This window comes from Octopus bimaculoides, chromosome 3, assembly GCF_046866305.1.
Source record: "Octopus bimaculoides isolate indiv1 chromosome 3, ASM4686630v1, whole genome shotgun sequence".
Taxonomy (NCBI): domain Eukaryota; kingdom Metazoa; phylum Mollusca; class Cephalopoda; order Octopoda; family Octopodidae; genus Octopus; species Octopus bimaculoides.
In genome coordinates this window covers 67964993-67988960 of record NC_142930.1, presented here as the reverse complement: position 1 = coordinate 67988960, position 23968 = coordinate 67964993, and the positions used below count along the sequence as shown (strand labels likewise).

Here is a 23968-nt window from a genome sequence, read left to right as displayed (position 1 = left end):
TTTATAAATTGTCATTCTACCAGTATATGTTGCAGATTCATTAATCAATAAATATATGCCTAAAGGCTTTGAAGAAACACTTATTCAATTTTAACAATGTTATCATTGGTTTGCAAAAGAAAAACCTGTATTTAGTTAAACTAGGAATGCTGATTAAATACCAGTGTATTTTCAAATGCCAGCTGATAAGGACTCCTGGTTGAGTTTAGACAGGTTGTACAGTAATTTCTTGCTATAGCTGACAGAAGTAATATTTTGTAATATTCAAAGAAAATGTTGCCTAAAGAGAGTAAATTTGCAAATAATGTTCAATGAAAGGATCCTCAGCAATATGGATGGAAAGTTACAAGAGCCATAATATACTTGTCATTCCTGGTTAGTTCACATGAATTTTACAGCCACTGGGCATCTATATCAATAAACCCTTTAAAGAAAAAGTTGAAAACAATATATTCTGAATGTATAAAATCACAATCATGACTTTACTGCTTCAGGTAGTGAAGCCTTCAATGTAAGAAATTTTATTGTGGATAAAGAAAGCACAGACCTAACTTATTGGTTCCAAGTTTAGTCCGACTTGACACCTTGGGCAAGTGTCTTCTACTATAGCTGCAAGCAAACTAAAGCTTTATGAGTGGATTCAATTAACAGAAATCAAAAGGACTCCTTGTCTTGATGTTCAGTAATTATTGTAAACAAGTGTCACCATCAATCAAGTGTATTTCTAATCTTCCATGAAAACATGTCTAACAATGGGGAAATATTACCTCACTTGAAAACAGATGAGAGTTAGTGACAGGAAGGGCATTCAGTCTGCCTCAAATTCTGTCCACGTGATTCAAAAACTAAACTAAAACAGTGGATTAATGTGATGATATTAAAACAAAAAATAATGATAAACACTTCAATGACATTTCAATGAGAAACACTTGTAGCAAAATCACACGTTATATATGGACACATTTTTTATATTAAAAACAATTCCTCTATTGTGCATTACACAAAGGCAAATATGGTGATCTAATTAAGACTTTAGTTTTAAATTTTAGCACATGTTCAGCAAATTTCAGGGGAGGGGGTAAGTCATTGCTCAACTGGTATTTATTTTTATCGACCTTGAAATGATGAAAGGTACAATTGAGCTTGGTGGGCAGACAAAATTCCATTAAGCATTTTGCCCAGCATGCAAACAATTCTGCCAACTCACCACTTTACTTAAGGCATAAACATCTTCTAACTTTTTAAATATTATTGTTTTGTCTCTATTGTTAAAAAATCATGAACAATACCCTTCCCTTTCCTGAAGAAAAGGTTAGTATTAAAAAAATCATTACTTATTAATAATGCTCAGTAATGCTAAATAACAAAACATTTGTTTCTCATATACTTTTACAATACAACCATCCAACATCCTTAAAAAAATGGATACATTAGATCAATAATCTTAAACTGGTGTACATTAGATCAATAATCCAGCATGGTGTTCAATTTTTATATTTTCTAGTCAAGAATGCAGGTTGTGTGTCTTACATTAAAATGTATGTGATCAAGAAACTGTCTTTTAATTCCAGTAAAAAGAAATAAAACATTGGATAACAAAAATAAATCATTTACATTCATGTTGTACAGTAGTGCTACAAGAATATTTTATTCACTATTTTTTTCTTAATAAAATTAAGAAATTTATTCAATAGTTTTTAAGAGAAGAAAAATTGGTTGTAATTGTGATTTAGATATTTTGTCACCAACTGATGATTAAAAAAAAATTTTTTTTTTTTTTGTTTTGTTTCAATAAGACATATTCAGTTCAATTTTTTGAGTAACAACCACTATAACAATGTTTTTTCATTTTTTCTTCTAAACTGGTCTCATCATATCATCTTCTAGACCTGTTAGGTTAAATAGCTTATGAGAAAATTATTCCTTTTTTCTGCACTGTACAGACAGCCAGAGATTAAACAAAAAACAAAAATCATTTAATTACTTTCAACATCGGAGAAGATATTTAAAACTCTCACTAGGGTCAACAAGCGCATCATGTTTTCCCCATAAACTCAAAAGATAGAAACAAAAACCAGAAATACATTAACACGATCATCATCTAAAAGGTGTATATTAAATATATTAAGGCACAGACATGACTGTGTGGGTAAGAAGTTTTAGATTCACTCCCATCAAATGGCACTTTGGAAAGTGTTTACTATAACCCTGGGCTGATCAGAGCCCTGTAAGTGGATTTGGTTGATGGACACTAGAAGAAGCTCGCTATGGGTGTATGCGAGTGAGTGTATACTTGTATCTTTGTCTTGACATCACATAACTTATTTTTTGAGTGTCACTGTCACACAAATGTCACTCATTTTCAATATCCTAACCCTAACCCTGCCCATAGGATAAAAATTACCTCACTTGGAAACAGGTGAGGTTTGGCAACGGCAAGGGCATCCTGCCATAGAAAATCTCCCTTAATAAACTTCATCAGACCCATGCAAGCATGAAAAGATGGACAATAAAACAATAACAATGATGCTGAAAGTATATATTTAACAAGAATAAGACTTGTTTATAGTTTTATCTTTTACTTGTTTCAGTCATTAGACCGAGGTCATGCTGGGGCACTACTTTGAATTTCCAGTCCAATGAATCGGTCCCAGTAATTACTTACTTTGTTATGTTTGGTACTTATTCTGTCGGTCTCTTTTGCTGAACTGCTAGAATACAGGGACATAAACACACCAACACCAGTTGTCAAGTGGTAGTGGGGGACAAACACAGACAGACAGATATACGATGGGCTTCTTTTAGTTTCTGTCTACTAATTCCACCCATAAGGTTTCGGTCGGCCTGAAGTGTCCAAGGTGCTACAAAGTGGGACAGAATTCAGAACCATGCTTCTTACTACACAGCCACGCCTGCATCTCTTAGACTTATAAGACTTTATTTTTTAGCTATATGAAGGGATTCTTTTTTTTGCTTTGACACCTATACAAAAAGAAAAAGAATCTAACAGTAGAGTCACTACTATACTAACAAAACTACTGTTCTTTTATTCTTTTACTCGTTTCAGTCAGTTCACTGCGGCCATGCTGGAGCACCACCTTAAAGGGTTTTAGTCAAAGAAATGGACCCCAGAACTTATTCTTTGTAAACCTCACTTATTCTAACAGTCTTATGCCAATCCGCTAAGTTACAAGGGCATAAACACACCAGCATTGGTTGTCTAACGATAGCAAGGGTACAAACAGACACACACATACGGATACATACATATATACAACGGGCTTCTTTCAGTTTCCGTCTACCAAATCCACTCACAAGGCTTTGGTCGGCCCGAGGATATAGTAGAAAAACACTTGTCCAAGGTGCCACGCAGTGGGACTGAACCATGTGATTGGGAAACAAGCTTCTTACCACACAGCCGCACCGATTTTTTAAACTTAGAAACCAATATTAATCATATATATTTGAAGCATTATAGATCTCCAGCGTCGACCTTGCTGCATCATTGCAAACCTGGATATCGCTACCCGCAACGTAGAGGAGAGAAAAATAAATAAATACAGGGGCCTTACTGGCCGCTATCAGTTTCTGCTCATCACCGTTGAGGCCTCAGATGTTCTTGGACCCTGCACTATCGGGATAACAGTGACCCGTCTGAGAAATGAGCCTTGTGATGTAAACTGGTTGCTGCAGCCGACTGTTGCTGGCCATTATTCTGGTTCTCAGTGTACTATATATAATTCAATAATTCTCGTTTTAATGTAAACTTTACCATGCTTGTATGGATCAGACTGAATTCTTGAGGGAGATTTTGCATGGTCAGAAGCATTTCCTGTCACCAACCCTCGTTTATTTCCAAGCAAGATAATATTCTACCGATGGACGGACACGTTTTTATGGAAGACTGGAAACAAGGAACACCGCTTGTATGGTGGCGTGAGTTAATTATGGCGAGAAAATTAAGACAAGGACACACACACACACACACATATATATTCCAAGTTCAGTCCCATTGCATGGCACCTTGTGCAAGTGTCTTCTACTACAGCCTCAAGCCGACCAATGCTTTGTGAGCGGATTTGGTAGAACGAGAACTGGAAGAAGCTTGTCTCATACATATATATATATATATATATATATATATATATATATATATATATATATATATATATATATATATTAAAAAATATGGCAAAAAATCATATATTAATTAATATCGATTAATCACCAGGAAGCTAGCACATTTAAAGAATCAAAGAGATTCAGAAACAGTATCTGCAATCTCAGGGGATTAAAGTACATTTTTATATATGACGTTGACCACTAACGTGGACATTCAATGTGCTAGAAATAGATCACATCTTGTGTCTAATAAGACCTAAATTGTTCTCAACATGAAATATAGCGTGATACCAAAACATAAGCGGGCAAGACATTTAAAATCACCGAAAAAGGAACATTCTTAAACAGGGACCGGTTTCAAATTTAACAATCTTACCGACTGTCTATTTCTCTTCAGCCTGATTTGTAATGGAACCATAATCATCAGAACCCCATACAAAGTTGCCCACCGCCATAGGTGCGCGTGTATATGGTTCTGCTAATTACAGCTTAATGGTAAAATTCAAAAGTCTTCGTTTTGGCGCGCTAATTCCAGGAATATGTCTGCAGAGAATATTTATTTAAATGTCTTGCCTGCTTACGTTTTGGTATCACGCTATATTTCATGTTGAGAACAATTTAGGTCTTATTAGACACAAGATGTGATCTATTTCTAGCACATTGAATGTCCACGTTAGTGGTCAACGTCATATATATATATATATATATATATATATATATATATATATATATATATAGATAGATAGATAGATAGATAGATAGATAGATAGATAGATAGATAGATAGATAGATCATATACATACATATGTATGTGTATGCGCAGGTGTGGCTGTGTGATAAGAAGCTTCCCAACTACGTGGTTCCGGATTCAGTCCCACTGCATGGCATCTTGGGTATCTTCTACTACAGCTTCGGGCCAACCAAAGCTTTGTTAGTGGATTTGGTGGACGGAAATAGAAAAGCCCGTCATGTGTGTGTGTGTGTGTGTGTGTGTGTGTAGATAGAGATAGACAGATATTTATGTGTCTTTGTCCCCACCACCATCGCTTGACAACCGATGTTGGTGTGTTTACGTTCCCGTAACAGCTGTTCGGCAAAAAAAATCAATAGGATAAGTACCAGGCTTACAAAGAATAAGTCCTGGGATCGATTTCTTCGACTAAAAGGCGGTACTCCAACATGGCTGCAGTCAAATGACAAACAAGTAAAAGAATAAAATATATACACACACAAACACACACGACGGGTTTCTTCCAGTTTCCGTTTACTAGATTCACTCATATGGAAGTTGTCGGACTGAAGCTATAGAAGACACCTGCCCAAGGAAACCACGTGCTTCAGAAGCGGACTTCTAAACTACATTGCCATGCCTTCGTATGTGTGTAAAGGTTAAAGAGTGTATATTTTGATAACATTTTTTTATTTCTTCTTGATCACTCTTCCCCATCCAGACTGTTTTTAAATGACACTTTGCAAAAAATTCACTTTCGAGTGTGAAAATTACAAAGCTATAAAGTCAGTCTTTCCGTTTATGATCACTAACTGAAAGTAGAAAATTAGGCACTGTGGCACTGTCATGGTATTAGCTGTCAGAAGCGAAAGTAGAAAAATCTAAACAAGGAATGTTACTGCTGGTTTGAGTTGAAATTTGTTTCTTTGGCTACTGACTGGCCGGAGCTATCTATCTATCTATCTATCTATCTATCTGTCTGTCTCTCTATCACTCGTCCACCTTCGTTTGTTTCCGTAGAATTTATCAAATTAGAAAAAAAAACTTTTTGGCTACTTCCATCATGCTAGCTCCACACGAGAGGCATATTTTGGGGGTATTTAAAAGTCCATGTCTCTTAAGCCAATTAATACTATTTTCTGTTGTAGCGGTGGCGATGGCAATATCGCGGTGATTAATTCCAACTTTGGATTACGCGTGGTTCTGATTGGTGTATGTGATTTGTTTTTAAAAACAATAATGAATAATGCAAAAATATATTTATTTATAAAGTTTAAACTGAACATGAAATGAAATATATTTATTTATAAAGTTTAAACTGAATTTCATTTGTTTAAATTCTACGGAAACGCATTTTCTAATTTGATAAATTCTACGGAAACAAACGAAGGTGGACGAGTGATAGAGAGAGAGAGAGAGAGAGAGAGAGAGAGAGAGAGAGAGAGAGAGAGCTCCGGCCAGTCAGTAGCCAAAGAAACAGATTTCAACTCAAACCGACAGTAACATTCCTTGTTTGGATTTTTCTACTTTCATTTCTGACAGCTAATACCATGACAGTGCCGAAAATAAGTAACCAGTTGAAATTTTGAAACAAATCTTTTCACACACACACACACACACACACAACCCCCACGCCACCATTTTTTTTAAGCAAAAAGAATGTTGGTAAGTGGGGTGAAAATTTGAAAGCTGAAACTTCTGTTGTTGAAAACATGGGAATCGGGTGTCGATATTTCCGATTTATGATCAAAAACCGAAAGAAAGCTGATATAAATCTGAAAAGGTAAAAAATGAAGTGTTGGTTTGTTTACGTCCCGTAACTTACCGGTTCAGCCGAGGTCGATACAATAAGTACCAGACCTTAAAAAAAAGCAAGCACTGTGGTCGATTTGTTCGACTAAACCTTTCAAGGCTGTGCCCCAGCATGGTCACAGTCTAATGACTGAAACAAAACAGGATGAAAAATTAGTGTAACCTTTACCCTTGAAAACGTATCACTGCAAAATTTCATCTAAGAAATTATGCCAATTGTATTTTCCAGAAAGTTGTAACAAAATCAGGAGTGGGACACCAATCTGTAGTATTGCCAAAAATTAAGCGGCGGTCACTACTTTCTAATATAATTGAACTTCTCCGGCTACCAAACGTAATTAAACTAACCTCCGATTGGCGAAAGTGGTCCTCAACTCAAAATTCGCCCTCCTTTTTTCTTTTGAAAAATATTGAATAAATTTTCCTTGTTCTACTTAAAATAAAATAGAAAATACAGGTCTGATCGATTTACTTTCAGTACTGAAAACTTATATTGAAATTAAGACATTTTTTGATACTAATACATAACAGAAAATGCAACTATCTCCGATAACAAAAAAAGACTATAGAGTGTGATTTGAAAATTAACATTCTTATAATTTCTACAATTTTACCTGAAAAAAAAAAATCCTTTTTGGTTCTAAAGGTATCAATTTACAAAATAAACATAATATTGCATGCCAGTAAGTTATACTGCAAAAAATTCTTAAGCGAAATAAATTGACCAGGTTACAGTTTGTTTCACGCTTCACTTGACACAGCGGTCAATAAATACAAAAAAACATTTAGGTAATATTTAGAATATTCGTCTTGCCTACAATTCCATTCACATTTTGAGTGCGTTATAGGAAACAACAGCTGACAGTACTTATTTTATGGTGGTCGTTTCGCTTTAGGGGCGTATGAGTTCGGAATTGAAAATGTAATGGTATGAAGCGTAAATGTTCAAGAATAGACTTGACGATGACTTCGAGGGGATTTCAACTTAGAATCAGGTGTTATTACAAATACCGCAGGCATTTTGTCCGACGCACTAACAATACTGTCAAATCACAGCCTGGCTAGCACTGTCGGAGTCGAAAAATTTATTAGATACAGTAAAAGAGATATTTTGAACACTTAATAAAGTGAATTACAAGGACTATTAATAGCTGGCAAAATAAACAGAAAAGAGGAAGGTGGATTGATAATATAGGTTTCAAATGTTGGCACAAAACCAGCAATTTCGAGGGAGGGGGAAAATTGATTACATCGACACCAGTGCTTAGCTGGTACTTATTTTATCGACCAGGAAAGGATGAAAGGCAAATTCGACCTCGCTGGCATTTGAACTCCAGAAGTTAAAGAAAGACGAAATGCCGCTACCTCGCAGTCGTACAGATAATATTAACAGGAGAAATTTAAAATACAATGAATGTATAAAGGCGACACAAGAGATGAGCTGGCGATTTGACATGCATGTGACCAAACGACACCTGATTATCCACAAGATAGAAAATTATACTTATATAAACTCGTTAAGTTTAGCTAAAGTGAGAGTGTGTGTGTGTGTATATATATATATATATATATATATATACATACATACACACACACACCAACTAAACTTACGAGAGTACGTTTTGAGTAAACACAATTTTAACCCTTCTGCTGTTGTCTGTTAAAAGCAGACAACGTGATTAAACCATAGCTTTTCGTCCATAACCAGAAAAATAATGTATTATATATAGTTATCTTACTTTTAAAAACAACACTCTTATGCTTAACAGCAATATAGTTAGCGATAACAGAAATACTAACTACCTAAATTCTAATAACCAAATGTTTAAACGTTGTGAAGGATAGTTTACATTTGATATTCTTAGAAGTAAACTTACCAACAAGCGATATGGACAAGGAAGATCCGTTCACTGACTGAAGCAGCAACTCGTCTAACCTGAATTAGCGCTAAATTCTGTTTTGTCAGCCGCACCAATCAGAAAGCAGCTATTACCACCTCCTACTTTTAATACTATTTGCAAATAAGAGGAATAGGAGAGGAGTTGTAAGAAAGAGAGTAGCTAGAGCAAAATTGCTGTGTCATAATGATCGTTTAAGAATCAACAATAGTAAAATGTATGGGAGGGTATTTCACTACTTTCTTCTTTTAACCCTTTTACCAACCCGTCAAACTACAATATTCTAGAAATACTTCTTTTTATTGTTACTGTCTTTTAAGTAGTAATAATTGTCTAGCTGAAACTTAGCTACAGAAAGGTAATATGAAAAGCAAAAAAAGACGGAATTGTTAACGAAATTTTCCTACTTTAAACATAGCAGAAATATTGGCTGATCTTTCGAAATTTGTACATATAATATGGTAACAAGGTGAAATAAATTGTACTGACTGAAAATGAAGGCAATGTCTAGTTTTAGTTAGTGTATATATGTATCCTTGTACGTGTATGTGCAAGAAAGTACTCACGTTTACACTACAGCTGATTTCCTAGAAATTTTTTGGGAGGGGTCGTTCGGGTTTTTTGTGGTTTTTATTATTATTTTGTTTGTTGTTTTGCCCTTCCTTATCTTCTGTCCATAAAATGTTGTAATTATTAATGTGACATACACAAGTGTGCCCTCCACTGACTTTGTTTCTTCATAACTTTCGGGAAAAAAAATCAATATTTTTTAAATGAAAATTTCTACAAATACGCTTCGGATAATGTAGATTCCGATTATATCAGAATGTGTTGTGAAATGTTTTTCCGAGAATGTAGAGAGGAGTTTCGGAAAATTCACACGATTTGACTTTGTTTCCTCATAACTTTCAGAAAATGGGCATTTTTAATGACTATCTTTCAGATGGTGAAGATTGTGAGTATATCAGAATTTAATATAAAAACAAACTGACACACATCACATATACATTATTTACATTTGACGGATATTTGTTCTCATCTTGTTTGTTGTTAACACAAAGTTTCGGCTGATATACCCTCCAGCCTTCATCAGGTGTCTTGGGGAAATTTCGAACCTGGGTTCTCATTCCTAAAGTATTTTTCGATATTATTATTATTATTCAGGCCACTGCTTGGAATCGAACTCGGAATCTTGGAGTTAGTAGCCCGCGCTCTTAACCACTATGCCCGTGGGCAATTATGGAGTGAATTTTAGGTCTTATAAATCTAATATTTTCCTATCCTTCCTTAATACCGCTTCCCATATGCTATTCATATCTGCATTTGGTCTGCTTAGGAGGTTGTTGTGTCCTAGCATATGTGCTGCTTCTTTTTTTACAGTGGTGTTCTCTATTATTTTAACTTCATCCCACAGGGGGAGGTGGTCTCCATTTTTCCATACATAATCAGCTATACCCGATTTATCAATATCTCCTCGTGTCACAGCTTTGTGATGTTCATCTACCCTTATTTTGAGGGGGCAACATGTTTCGCCTTTGCATAACCTGCCACAGCTGCATGGGATGCAGTCTTTGGTCATATTCTCTTCTATTGGTGGTTTTACTCGAAGGAATATGACCAAAGACTGCATGTACTCCGTTCCATGCAGCTGTGGTGAGTTATACAAAGGCAAAACATGCAGCCCCCTCAAAATAAGTGTAGAAGAACATCGCAAAGCTGTGACACAAGGAGATATTGATAAATCGGATATAGCTAATCATGTATGGAAAAATGGAGACCACCTCCCCCTGTGTGATGAAGTTAAAATAATAGACAGAGAACACTACTGGAAAATATGAAAACTAAAAGAAGCACATATGCTAGGACACAACAACCTCCTAAGCAGACCAAGTGTGGATATGAGTAGCATATGGAAACCGGTATTAAGGAAGAATAGGAAAATATTAGATTTATATGACCTAAAATTCATAATTGCCCATGGGCATATGGCATAGTGGTTAAGAGCACGGGCTACTAACCCCAAAATTCCAAGTTCAATTCCAAACAGTGACCTAAATAATAATAATAATAATAACATCGAAAAATACCTTAGGAATGAGAACCCAGGTTCAAAATTTCCCCAAGACACCTGATGAAGACTGGGGGGTATATCAGCTGAAACGTTGTGTTAACAAGATGAGGACAAATATCTGTCAAATGTAAATAATGTACATAATTCCTCATCTCTTAAATATAGAACTGTAAACATCACATATATCTAGGAAATGAAGCTTGAAATTTCAGAGCCCACTATCATCATCATCATCATCATCGTTTAACGTCCGCTTTCCATGCTAGCATGGGTTGGACGATTTGACTGAGGACTGGTGAAACCGGATGGCAACACCAGGCTCCAATCTAATTTGGCAGAGTTTCTACAGCTGGATGCCCTTCCTAACGCCAACCACTCAGAGAGTGTAGTGGGTGCTTTTACGTGTCACCCGCACGAAAACGGCCATGCTCGAAATGGTGTCTTTTATGTGCCACCCGCACAAGCCAGTCCAGGGGCACTGGCAACGATCTCACTCGAAAATCCTACGGGAGCCAGTCAGGCGGTACTGGCAACGGCCACGCTCAAAACGGTGCATCTCATGTGCCACCCGCACAAGAGCCAGTCCAGAGGCACTGGCAACGATCTTACTTGGCTTGCCGGGTCTTCTCACGCACAGCACATTTCCAAAGGTCTCGGTCAGTAGTCATCGCCTCAGTGAGGCCCAATGTACGAAGGTCTTGCCTCACCACCTCAGCCCAGGTCTTCCTGGGCCTACCTCTTCCACGTGTTCCCTCAACTGTTAGGGTGTGGCACTTTTTCACGCAGCTATCCTCATCCATTCTCACCACATGTCCATACCAGCGCAATCGTCTCTCTTGTACACCACAACTGATGCTTCTAATGTTCAGCTTTTCTCTCAAGATACTTACACTCTGACGGGTATTCACATTGACATTACACATCCAACAGAGCATACTGGCTTCATTCCTTGCGAGCTTACGTATGTCCTCAGCAGTTACAGCCCATGTTTCACTGCCATGTAGCATGGCTGTTCGTACGCATGCGTCATACAGTCTGCCTTTTACTCTGAGTGAGAGTCCCTTTGTCGCCAGCAGGGGTAAGAGCTCTCTAAACTTTGCCCAGGCTATTCTTATTCTAGCAGCTACACTTTCAGCGCACCCACCCCACTACTAACTTGGTCGCCCAGATAGCAGAAGCTATCGACTACCTCTAGTTTTTCACCCTGGAATGAGATAGAAGTTGTTTCCTGTTTGTTTACAGTCTTTATTGCACCTTTTATATTTTCTTTTTCAGTTTAACCCCCCACCCAACCCCGGACAGCTCCATGGGGAAACGACTTCTATGCCTGAACTCATCAAAGCAGAGACGTGTTATGTGTGTGTGTGTATTCATCCTAGTGCTTGTTTCTCATCATGTGACAAGCCGTTTGTTTGTTTACATTCCTGTGATTTAGCACAATAAGACAAATAAAATAAATACTAGTATCAAGTTGATTCATTAACCTTTCAAAGTGGAAGCCCAGCACCAATTGAAATGAGTAAAAAAGAAAAAAGAATATTATATTTGAAAAGCTGTTATCACTTTCAATGAAATATGGAAAGGTAAAATACAAGTGCTAAATATAGCAGTCAGTCGACTTAGAGAACTGTATCATCATCATCATTTAACGTTCATTTTTCATGCTGGCATGGATTGGAGGGTTTGATAGGGGCTAGACAGGCAGAAGACTACACCAGGCTTCACTGTCTGTGTTGGCCAACTTACAAAAATGCCAATAAAACAATTTTCTGGAATACTATTTTATTTCTCTAAAGAAAGAAAACTGCAAACTACAAATATCATTAGCATTCAGGTATCATCTCAAATGATATTCTTCTAAAAATCTTGGCAGCCTGGAGAATTGTGAAAGTTAATACTTTATATTAACTTTATATATAAAGTTAATACTTTAGATATGAGAATTGAGAGACAACATTTGTGTAGTAAATTTCTTACTGCATTGTGTGAGACACTTCATACCATGTTACTGATGTTCATTATCATCATCATTTAACGTCCGTTGTGCATGCTGGCATGGGTTGGATGGTTTGACCAAGGCTGGTAAGCTGGAAGGCTGCACCAGACTCCAGTCTGATTTGGCATGATTTTCTATGGCTGGATGCCCTTCCTAACTCCAACAAATCTGAGAGTGTAATGGGTGCTTTTACTTGCCACCAACATGGGTGCCATTTGCATGACACCAGTATCTGCCAAGACTGCAATTTTGCTCGGCCTGATGGGTCTTCTTCTCATGCACAACATAATGCCAAAGGTCTCCATCTTTGCCTCCATGAGGCCCAACACTTGAAAGGAGCTCAGCCACTTTGCCTCCCTGATGCCCAATGCTCAAAAGAAACTCAGCCACTTTTAAAACAATGAATGTTTATCTTGTGAGTAGAATTTTCTGAGACATTGTAAAGGAGCAAGAATCAAGGCTTCCTGCTGCAGTCATTAACAAGTTTTTGAATTTTTGAGTCCTTTTATAATCTTACTGTCATGAGAAAAGGTTAAAAAAAATCCCTTCTATTTTTAATGTATATGAGTGATCCATTTTTTTTTTTTTTTTTACTAATATCTTTAACCATTTAAATCTTCGTGTAAAATGGTCTCTGCTCCTTGCAGCCTCAGCCCCATCCCACGGCTCACTCTTCCAGAGGGCTCCCAGTTTAAAAATATATTTAATAGGAGGTCTTAAAGGAACTATAGCCAGGTGGCTTCCCTTAAGGCTTCTTACTGAATATTAAAACTGGAAACCCTACAGAACTTTTTAAAATATTCATTTAAAAAATTATTTTAAAAATAATATATAGAAAAAAAAATCAAGAAAATTATTATAGAAATATATATGTCATAGATGTGCATGGCATGTATGACAAAATATCAGTTCTTGAGTCCTGGGAGTCATACAAAACCCAACCAAAGTCCACTGAATTTATTTGTAAAGTTTTACAAACAGAACTTGATTTTTAAGCACACAGCCTCACTTCTGTACTAACCGTTATAGTTTCTAAGTACATAGTAATGTTTTGTAATGTCTGTATCACTAACACAGCTTACTATATTCAATGGGCACATTTGCATTTGCAAAATAGTAAGTAGTCCAAATTTGCAATGGTTTGCTTGTGGTTGGAGCAGTCACCTTCACAGAAATATTTGATTACTTTCCTGCATACTCTTGGAATCTTTGCCCAAAATGGTTCTCACATCCTTGATACCTTGGTTCAGAAAAATCTCCATGAAGAAAGAATCATTCTCCAAATTCTTGCTTGATACACTGTGTGTCAAACATGAGGGTGTAGTGCATCACTGATAGGTGACAATCTGTCCATTGCTTAATTTAACAAGATTTACCATTGTGTTTCATTGATTAAACTCAGTGGATTATTTTTTTTCTCTCCTTTTTTTTTGTCAGTCATTCTCTCGAGATATGTGAGACATCATCAACATCTAACAGCTGAAAGGGATGGCTGATCAGTTACACAAATGTCTCTGTTGAAGGCAGAAGTTGTGATACAACCTAAAAACATATGGAACACAGGTAATGCTACTGATCATTGCTCCAACGGGCTTGCATGGAGTATGTTGCTGTGATAAAATCTGTAATTTTTTAATCCATTCTAAAGGTCACCCAGATCATGTAATGTGCCCACCATGATGACCACAACATCCATGTCTACAGCACACACATGAAAAGTCTTCACCCTGTTTTCTAGAGCATGCAGTACATTAACCATAACCCTAGTAACTGCCTCCTTATCAATGTAGTTTTGCAAGGGAATGCCAGTGCCAGTTGATACCACAGTTTACCTAATGTAACATGTGTAACTTCAACAGGAGGCCAGTTAAACTGCAGTACCTTGAGAGACAAAAAGGTAAAAAAGAGTTCCTTGTTATTCATTAGATAACAAAGGAAATCAATTCAATTACATGACAGATTGGTCTTTCTGCTAACAGTACTGTAACTGGAATAATCAACAATATTCTCAAATTAACACAAACACTTGGAAACATCTCACAAAGTTTGTCATCAGTTAATAAATGTCGCAATTTCAAAGGTTTCAGTCCTGAATTTTCAAAATTTACTTTATACAATGACAGTAAATGTTGCATTTCTATCAACAGTAAGATTAATTGGGTATATTCTTCTATCATAGACAACCTTGCTCTTCAAAATTCACTGGCTTCACTTCACTAACACTTTAAACCAACCTACTGCACATGCATCTCATTATCCTCTCTCTCTCTCTCTCTCTCTCTCTCTCTCTCTCTCTCTCTCTCTCTCATTACATACCTAATAAGTAGACATAATATAATAACCTTGAATCCATAACTTGAGAGCCTGCTGGTTATAAATTATTTATATGACATTATTGTCTTTACAACTTTTTACAAATAGCTGTTGTAAAGACAATAATAACATGAACTAAACCTATCTGTAGTGACTTAGTTTACCAAACAGATTAATAATATTTTGCTTGTAAACACCACAATTTGTAAAACTAAAATATAATTTTAAAAGAAAAATTGGTAACAACATTGTTAACATCAATTTGAGTTCAAAACAAAACAAAAAACTGTTAAACGTGATATCTTATCAAAGAAATCAGTAAACATGTTACTGAGTGGAGATTACATAAGAAAATAACCTAATTAATAATTTTATATTGAACCTCTTAAAACACCTTTTTTTGTTTATCCTTTATACTTATATTGATGATACAAATATATTGCTACACCTATATTGTTATCAAAACTATGTCACTTTGTGATTCTATACAAACCTTTGATGAAACATATTTATAAACATGATTATAGACATGACTCAAATTATATAGCTGTAGGTCTATACACATGATGATTCATCTGATACTCTGTACACAATCATACCAAAACACTTGCACTGACACACATACTACGGATATCTCTATATTAACACTATATCTGTAACACAAGACACACTCATAACACACCTGTTAACTTTAGATATATTTGTATTAATGACACAACTTCAAAAACTTCAATACTGGTAGTATCTATCATCATCATCATCATCATCGTTTAACGTCTGCTTTCCATGCTAGCATGGGTTGGATGATTTGACTGAGGACTGGTGAACCAGATGGCTACACCAGGCTCCAATCTGATTTGGCAGAGTTTCTACAGCTGGATGCCCTTCCTAATGCCAACCTCTCCGAGAGTGTAATGGGTGCTTTTACATGCCACCGGCATGAAGGCCAGTCAGGCAGTACTGGAAACGGCCACTCTCAAAATGGTGTATTTTACGTGCCACCTGCACAGGAGCCAGTCCAGCGGCACTGGCAACAATCTCACTCGAATGTCTTTACACATGCCACCGGCACAAGTGCCAGGAAGACGACGATTTCGCTTTCGCTTGCCCCAACAGGTCTTCGCAAGTCGAGTTTAGTGTCCAATGAATTAAGGTACGCATAAGTGGGCTGGCTACACCCCTGGCAGAGGCCTTGGATTTAGGTCTCACTTGGCTTGCCGGGTCTTCTCACGCACAGCATATTTCCAAGTGAAGGCATGTGGCTTAGTGTTTAGGATAATCAACTCACGCATGTAAGGTCATGAGTTTGAAAATTGGCAGTGCATTTTGTCCTTGAGCAAAACACTTTATTTCATGTTGCTCTAGTCCACTCAACTGGCAAAAATTAGTAGTACCTGTAATTCAAAAGGCCATCCTTGTCACATTCTGTGTCACACTGAACATTTCTGGGAACTACATTAAGGGTATGCATGTCTGTGGAGTGCTCAGCCACTTGCATATTAATTTCATGAGCAGGCTATTCAGTGACTGGATCAACCGGAACCCTCATCATCGTGACTGAGGAAATACCAGTTAATTATTTCTTATGTTAAAAGCTTGTTTTCTCTATTTGCAAAAGTCCTTCTTGAATACCGACATCCAGGTTACTGTCCCTTCATCATTTCCATTTTCTTACTTCTCTGAAAATTGCTACTGTTCACTGTAACAATTCTAGGAAATTTAGTAATTGATGAGATTTTAAGACCATTGGTATTTGTGGCTTAGCATTCTTTTAGGCCACCCATAGCAGAAATGTTGGAGAGAGAGAATTTCCACACAAATAACTATGTAATTAGGTCTCTACATTAAAAGAAGCGAATTATTTCTTATATATAAACAAAGCCTCAAAATTTAGGGGTGGATAGGGCTGATTAAATAGACCCAAGTTCTCAACTTATTTTATTGGTCCTGGAAGAATAAAGAGGAAAGTTAACTTCAACATGATCTTAATTAGAACATAGATGTATGGATGGCATTTTGTCCATGACACTTCTAATTTAGCCAATCTACACTATACTTAAGAGACCAAACTTACAGTGCTCTGTGAGGACATAGTTGATATTTCTCACCAGCTAAAGAAAACAAAATGTCAGGACTTGGTCAACAAGGCCCTTACCAAGAGATGGTACTCAGCCTCATTCTTTATTGATGTCAGCTGCTGTGGCTTTCCAGCTAGGTCAGTGCACTAGTTCTTGCAGAAGATTGGTTTGAAACTCAAACAACTGAAGAAAGCTACTAAGGAGATAGGCACAGCAGCTGAAACCAGCTCAAGGTGGCTATGGTTGATAAGTGACTGCAAATTAAACACTTCCTCCAGTCCTCATTACTCCATTTGGGTGATTCATACAGGAGTGAAATGCTTGTAACCCTGAGATACTTGCAGATGATGTGGTAAGGTTTCCAACACTGAGACTGATTTAGAAAAGGAGCTTGCAAAATCTCTGAGTAGCTCCTGCAGCTTCTGCAAGGTGCAAAGCATCTCTGATGTTTATATTTCACCTCATGTCTCAACTACTGTGAAAGTTACAGTGCTTTCTAACTCACATTAAACCAGTATAATTATGTTAATGCTTATATTTACAATGCTTCAAACACTTTCATATACAATGCTTCCTTACTCCCACCCCCCCACTAGAACTAGAGACAACAATCTTAACAATTCTAACATGATTGAATGACAGAAGGTTAAAAGCAAGAACAACTATTATGACATCTGTTACCAAACGATCACAGGAACCTTCTTTTCAGGTGCTAAATAACATCTCTCCTTCCTGTGTTACCTCCCATATCGCTTTCCCAGTTTTCAGAGTTGGCATTGTAAATGCAGGCACATTGAAAGGTAGGTCTAGTGAGATTGTAGAGATGCTTGAACAGAGACGTGTTGATGTATGTTGCATACAAGAGATAAGGTGGAGAGAAGCTTCAGCCAGAGTCCTCACAAGTAAAGCACATAGGTATAAACTCTTCTGGGAAGGTAATAGTGATGGAATAGGGGGTGTGGGTATACTTCTTGCAGAGAAATGGGTGGATAAAGTCATAGAGGTACTGAGGGTGTGCAATAGAGTACTTAAACTCAGGCTAGTCTTGCAGAATGGTATAGCTACAATTATCTCTGCCTACGCCCCACAAGCAGGCCTACCAAATGAACAGAAGGATCACTTTTATGATATTCTTCTGCAGGCTACCTCAAAGATAAGTGACAATGATCTCACCTTTGTGGTTGGAGATTTTAATGAGCATGTCGGACAGCAATCTGGTATCTTCTATGGTGTACATGGGGGCCATGGAGTTGGTACCAGAAATGAAGAGGGAACTAGGCTCCTGGAGTTCTGCGATGCAAATAGCCTATTGATCTGCAACTCCAACTTCAGGAAGCTAGCTAGCCACCTGATAACCTATCAATCAGGTGACTCTGCTAGCCAGATTAATTTCATTCAGACAGCAGGATGCATGGTTGCTCTTAAATACAAAGACCCTCCCTGGTGAAGAATGTACCCCCACAACATAGACTATTTATTAGTGACTTTAGACTCAAGGCCAGAAGGATGCCAAAAAGAAGACCAATCTGGAAAAGAAGGACTTGGAAGCTTAAGAACCCTTCACTTAGTCAGAGATTTAGGGATATCCTTACCAAGAAATTTAATGATAGGGAGGAGGAGCTACAATCCTGTGGCATAGGAGGTAGCTGGGAGATTCCATCACATGCCAGGGGGAGAAACTAGAAGTAGTTAATAGCTTCCACTACCTAGGCAACCAAGTCTGTAGTGGGGGTGGTAGCTCTGAGAGAGTAGCAGCTAGAATAAGAATAGCCTGGACAAAGTTCAGGGAGTTCCTACTTCTGCTGGCAACTAAGGGCCTCTTGCTCAGGATGAAAGGTAGACTATGATGCATGTGTGTGAACCGCCATGCCACACAGCAGTGAAATATGGGCCATGACTGCTGAGGACATATGTAAGCTTGAAAGATATGAAGCTAGTATGATCCGTTGGATGTGTAATGTCAGTGTGCATACACAACAGAGTGTAAGTGCCCTGAGAGAACAATTGGGCATAAGAAGCATCAAATGTGGTGTGCTGGTATGGTCATGTGTTATGTATGAATGAGAACAGTTGCATGAGGAAGTGCCACTCCCTAACTGTGGAAGGAACCTGTGGAAGAGGTAGACCCAGGAAGATATGGGATGAGGTGGTGAAGCATGACCGTTGAACATTGCGCCTCACAGTGGCAATGACAGGAGACTGAAACCTTTGGAGATATGCTGTGATTGAGAAAACCCGACAACTAAAGTGAGATTGCAGCCACACATGTCTGGCCCAGTTAAGAGTACCCCTGATGCATCATGCAATATGATATACTTGAGAAGACCTGTTGAGTCAAGTAAAACCAATATCGTAGCTGTGGCCACTGCCCGCCAAATGGCTCCATTGCCGGTGGTACGTAAAAAGCCCCATCCGAACATGGCCAATGCCAGTACCCACTGACTGGCCCCTGTGCCAGTGGCATGTAAAAAGCACTATCCAAACGTGATTGATGCCAGGCCCACCTAGCTGGCTCCTGTGTCGGTGGCCCATAAAAAGAACCCACTACACTCTCAGAGTGGTTGGCGTTAGGAAGGGCATCTAGCTGTAGAAACATTGCCAGATCAGATTGGAGTCTGGAGAGCCAGTGGTTTTTGGTTTAAAAGAAAAATCATTTTGAGTTTGGGCTTTAAAGTTTAAAAAGTTCCATGGAAACATAGACTGGACCACTGTGACCCTGTTGATAGTTTTCTTATTTTGTAAATAAAAATAATAAATTCGTATGAAGAAACATGTTCTCAAGGTTTCCTTTATGTTCGAAAATTTCTATGACACCTTTGACCTGCTGATTAGATACTATTCAGTGAAACAAGGTACATGAAGGTGGCCAATGTTTTTCAACCTGATTGATATAGCAGCATACAATACTTTTTAGTTATATAAGCTGCCACAATCAGTGGTGACTGGCCAGGTTGCCAACTTGCCCGATGGCAAGTAGGCCCCAGTGCCATTAGAATCCATATATGGGGGCCCATGTTAGTATCTAAGGGTCCCATCCCCTCAAGTTTGAGAATTTTTTTATTCACTTCTGGAAGAATGCATTAATTATTTCAGCCTGGCTGTGTTTGAGGACAGTTGAAAAGAATACTTTAAACAAAAAAAAAAAAATTAAATGATTGCATTGTAGTTGCGAGTGGGCCCTCATAGTTTCCTGGCAACCAATATTTTTAGACCCAGTCTGCCACTGACCACAATTCAAACAGAACAAACTCCAGTCCTGACACAAATTTCTTAAAATGCTGGCTGAAGAACTCCTTTGAAGAATTCATTTCAGTATCCAAAAGAGAATTAGTTGTCAAAAATAACAGATTTTTGCATGTGAAAGCCACAAAGATGAAACGGTTTTGTACTTGGACTGTGTAAATTTATATTTTTTTATGTTCTGTATATATTTTTCAATGAAAATTTAACTTGGACCAGTGTGGTCGCCTTCATGTGCTAATATTACTTATTTTTCTCTTTTTTTATGTTTTCTAGTGTTAATTCAAACCAACAAACCAATCCTTTTAAAGCTGAGATACAGTTAGAAACAGAAATGAATATTTATTATGTGACAATGCTTAACATTGTTAAGATGAAGCTAACACAACAGATATTGTTTGTATCTTGTATCCACAGTAAGATCCATTTGCCATCAGGAAGTCATTAGCTTATCTGGGCAATGAAGTGTTTGATTGAATACGAAGGTATCTCTCGTGTGACATTTGCAAGACAAGAAGTCTTTGTGGGTACACACAGCACATGTCTACTTACTAGAACAATTGCTGAGTTATATTTGCAGAACATTTTATTCAAAATTCATTTAAAATTAGTGGTGTCTGTGTCACCTTTGAAATTCATGACAATGCATTTGAACAATTATTTAAGGATATTTGGTCAATTTTATCATTTGTTTTTTTGTTTTTTAAATTCATACGTCTTTCACTTTTCGCACATGATAACGCACACATTTTAATCTGGAAACACCTACATTCATACGAAGTGTGATAAAATCCAAGTGAAAGTTGTTGATTTCTTTTCTTTTTTCTAATTTTTTTTTTGTAGTCATTTGACTGCGGCCATGCTGGAGCACCGCCTTTAGTCGAACAAATCGATCTCAGTACTTATTCTTTGTATGCCTAGTACTTATTCTATCAGTCTCTTTTGCCGAACTGCTAAGTTACGGGACGTAAATACAATATCGGTTGTCAAGCGATGGTGGGGGGACAAACACACATACATATACATACATGACGGGCTTCTTTCAGTTTCCGTCTACCAAACCCACTCACAAGGCTTTGGTCGGCCCAAGACTATAATAGAAGACACTTGTCCAAGGTGCCACGCAGTGGAACTGAACCCGGAACCATGTAGTTGGTAAGCAAGTTACACTGAAGAAATAATTGAACGTGGAAATCCCAAGGTGTCCGCAACAATCGTGAAGTAGATAATGATTTTAGTGTAAGAAATTACTTTACACAATTCATGATATTGATTGTACATTTGAATTTCTTGCATCAGTGGAGTTAATTCATTATTCGAGATTTTGAGTTATGATCAGCCAATACATTTTGTCAGTCAGGGAACATGAAACTCCATCACTTCTCTACAAGACTTCAGCTGGCATCGTGTACACAAGCAAAATGTAGTTAATGTATTTATTTATCAAATATATCATTCAGTGCAATTATACATCCGCTTAACACTACTCTGTTTAGATAGCCACACATTGTGGAGGATTATTATCTAAAGTTAAATGTTTGGCAACATATTCAATTGTATTTGTATCAACCATTAAAAGTAATAAGTAATGACCTCGTATAGCGCTTTTTGGTTAAGCAATGCATTTTCAGGAACGTATCGAGAACACTAATGGAACCATCGCTATATTTCATGGAATTTAATCGTTTATTTTACTTTAAAAAATTGTATTTTGTAGTTTTTGTTGAATCGCTATCTCTCCATTGTATAAGAGGACACCCGCAGTCATTTTCTTAAAAAAGCAATATGAATAATTAAGTATTCCGGCGTCCATTTTTATTTACTTGCCAAATTTTCATTTTGGGGTACTTATGGACAGTGTCTCTATAACAGCGACGAAGGGTGTGTAGTGAATGGACGAAGTCTTTGCTGTACACCAAATGTTCTTCAGTCAGTATGTGAACTTGTTTATACAAACGAAAGAGCAATGTGTTAAATGATACTGCTTACATTTTTTAACTATTTACTTCTTGTCATGCAAATGTCACATGAGAGATACACACCTTCGTATCCAATTAAACACATCATCGCCCACAAAAGCTAATAACTTCCCGTTGGCAAACGGATCTTACAGTAGATACACGATGCAAACAATATCTATTGAATCAGCCCCACCTTAACAATGTTAAGCATTGTCACGTAATAAATATTAATTTGTTTCTGTTTCTCAGCTTTGAAATGATCGGTTTGCTGGTTTGTGATAAAAATTCCCTCTTTGATTTTACGATGACTTACCTGTAGGATGAAACAACAGGAAGGAAAAGAAAAGATTAGAACAAGGTCCACTACACCAGGACTACCAAGTATCCTGCAATACTTGCGTGCAGAGCTGTACCCACGAATAAGTTAAGTTCCCTCACTTTCGATCTTACGTGGATACTTGCTCCAGTTATTGGACTACGGTCATGCTGGAGTACGACCCTCAATGATTTAGTCTAATAAATGTACACCAATAGATGTTTTGTTATTTTTTTGTCTAGTCCTCATGCTATCGATCTGTTTTGGTGAAACGCTAATTTACGAGGACGTAAATTAACCAACGTCGATTGTCACGTGGTTTTAAGGGGGCAAAGATAAGCATATACATACAGGAAGTCAACTTGTGACCGAGTAAGACCACTGACTAAACTTAGTAAGTCCATGCAAAAATTCCAAGAGTCCACGCAGTTCTTGTGCATGAATTTGTTTGAGTGGATAAAGTGTTGCACAGCACTGAACTCACTTTTCAACGTTATCAACTATAATAAAAGCAGTGGCACAGAGGTTGAGACGACTGCACTTCAGGTTTTTTATGAGTTTACCTCCTCCTAGAAGGAATTTCTTACAAGAATTAGGGAGTTCTTCATATCCAGTAGTTCATATGCTAGTCAGACCATAACATATGGTAGTCAGACCACCAGGATCAGAGTGGGCCTAGGGACAGTTGTGATTTAGAGGCGGTTCCACTCTCCTCAAACACTGGAACTCTTGTACCAGATGATAACATATATATGGACATACATTGTCCTGGGTATGACTTTAACCATACGTATATACATACTTATGACAGGCTTCTATAGGTTTTCATCTCCCAAATCCATGTACAAGGCTAGGGTCTATAGTAGAAGACACTTGCCCAAGGTCCCAAGCACTGGGACTGAACCTGGTAGGAAGCAAACATCTTAACATGCAACCATATATATATATATATATATCACATGACCGGCCAGACTATCGGATGTTGTTATACATCGCTGATCACAATACATTTCGCATCGTTTCAACTTTCAAATGATATCACCCTCATTGTGAATAGGCCAACATTCCTCCTGACTGGAAGGCTACTCTGTTGCAGGGTTACTCATGTACAGTTGATTGGACACAAGTAACATGGAATGACATGTTTTGCTCAAGAAAAACACTCCACTCGGTCCGAGAATTGAAACCGCGATCATAACTGCAACACTCTAACCATGCGACTTCACACACACACACATAGAAGCAATATATGTGATTTAGAGATGCTGTGTATAGAAAACACATAGTAGTGCTTAAATAATTTGAATTTAAACTTTGAAACCTTTAACAAGGACTAGGCCCACGGAATAAAGAATGCAATAAGAGAAATCCATGTGAGCTGATATGGAGAGAGTGATGCAGATAAACATGATTAGTCTTGATAAATAAATA

General features: G+C 37.4%; 1 protein-coding gene across 2 annotated transcripts in view; it reads right to left on the bottom strand.

The window, feature by feature from the left end:
• LOC106876152 (thioredoxin reductase 1, cytoplasmic) overlaps window positions 1–23968 on the bottom strand; it is a 77118-nt gene that overhangs the window by 32656 nt on the left and 20494 nt on the right. Inside the window, exon 1 of one of the 2 annotated variants that reach the window (XM_089349167.1) lies at window positions 8542–8597. The exons of the other annotated variant lie outside the window; for it this stretch is intronic. The gene's annotated coding sequence lies outside the window, so the exon portion shown is untranslated. Of the gene's footprint in view, window positions 1–8541; window positions 8598–23968 lie in introns of those variants that run through there. 2 annotated transcript variants of the gene reach the window in all.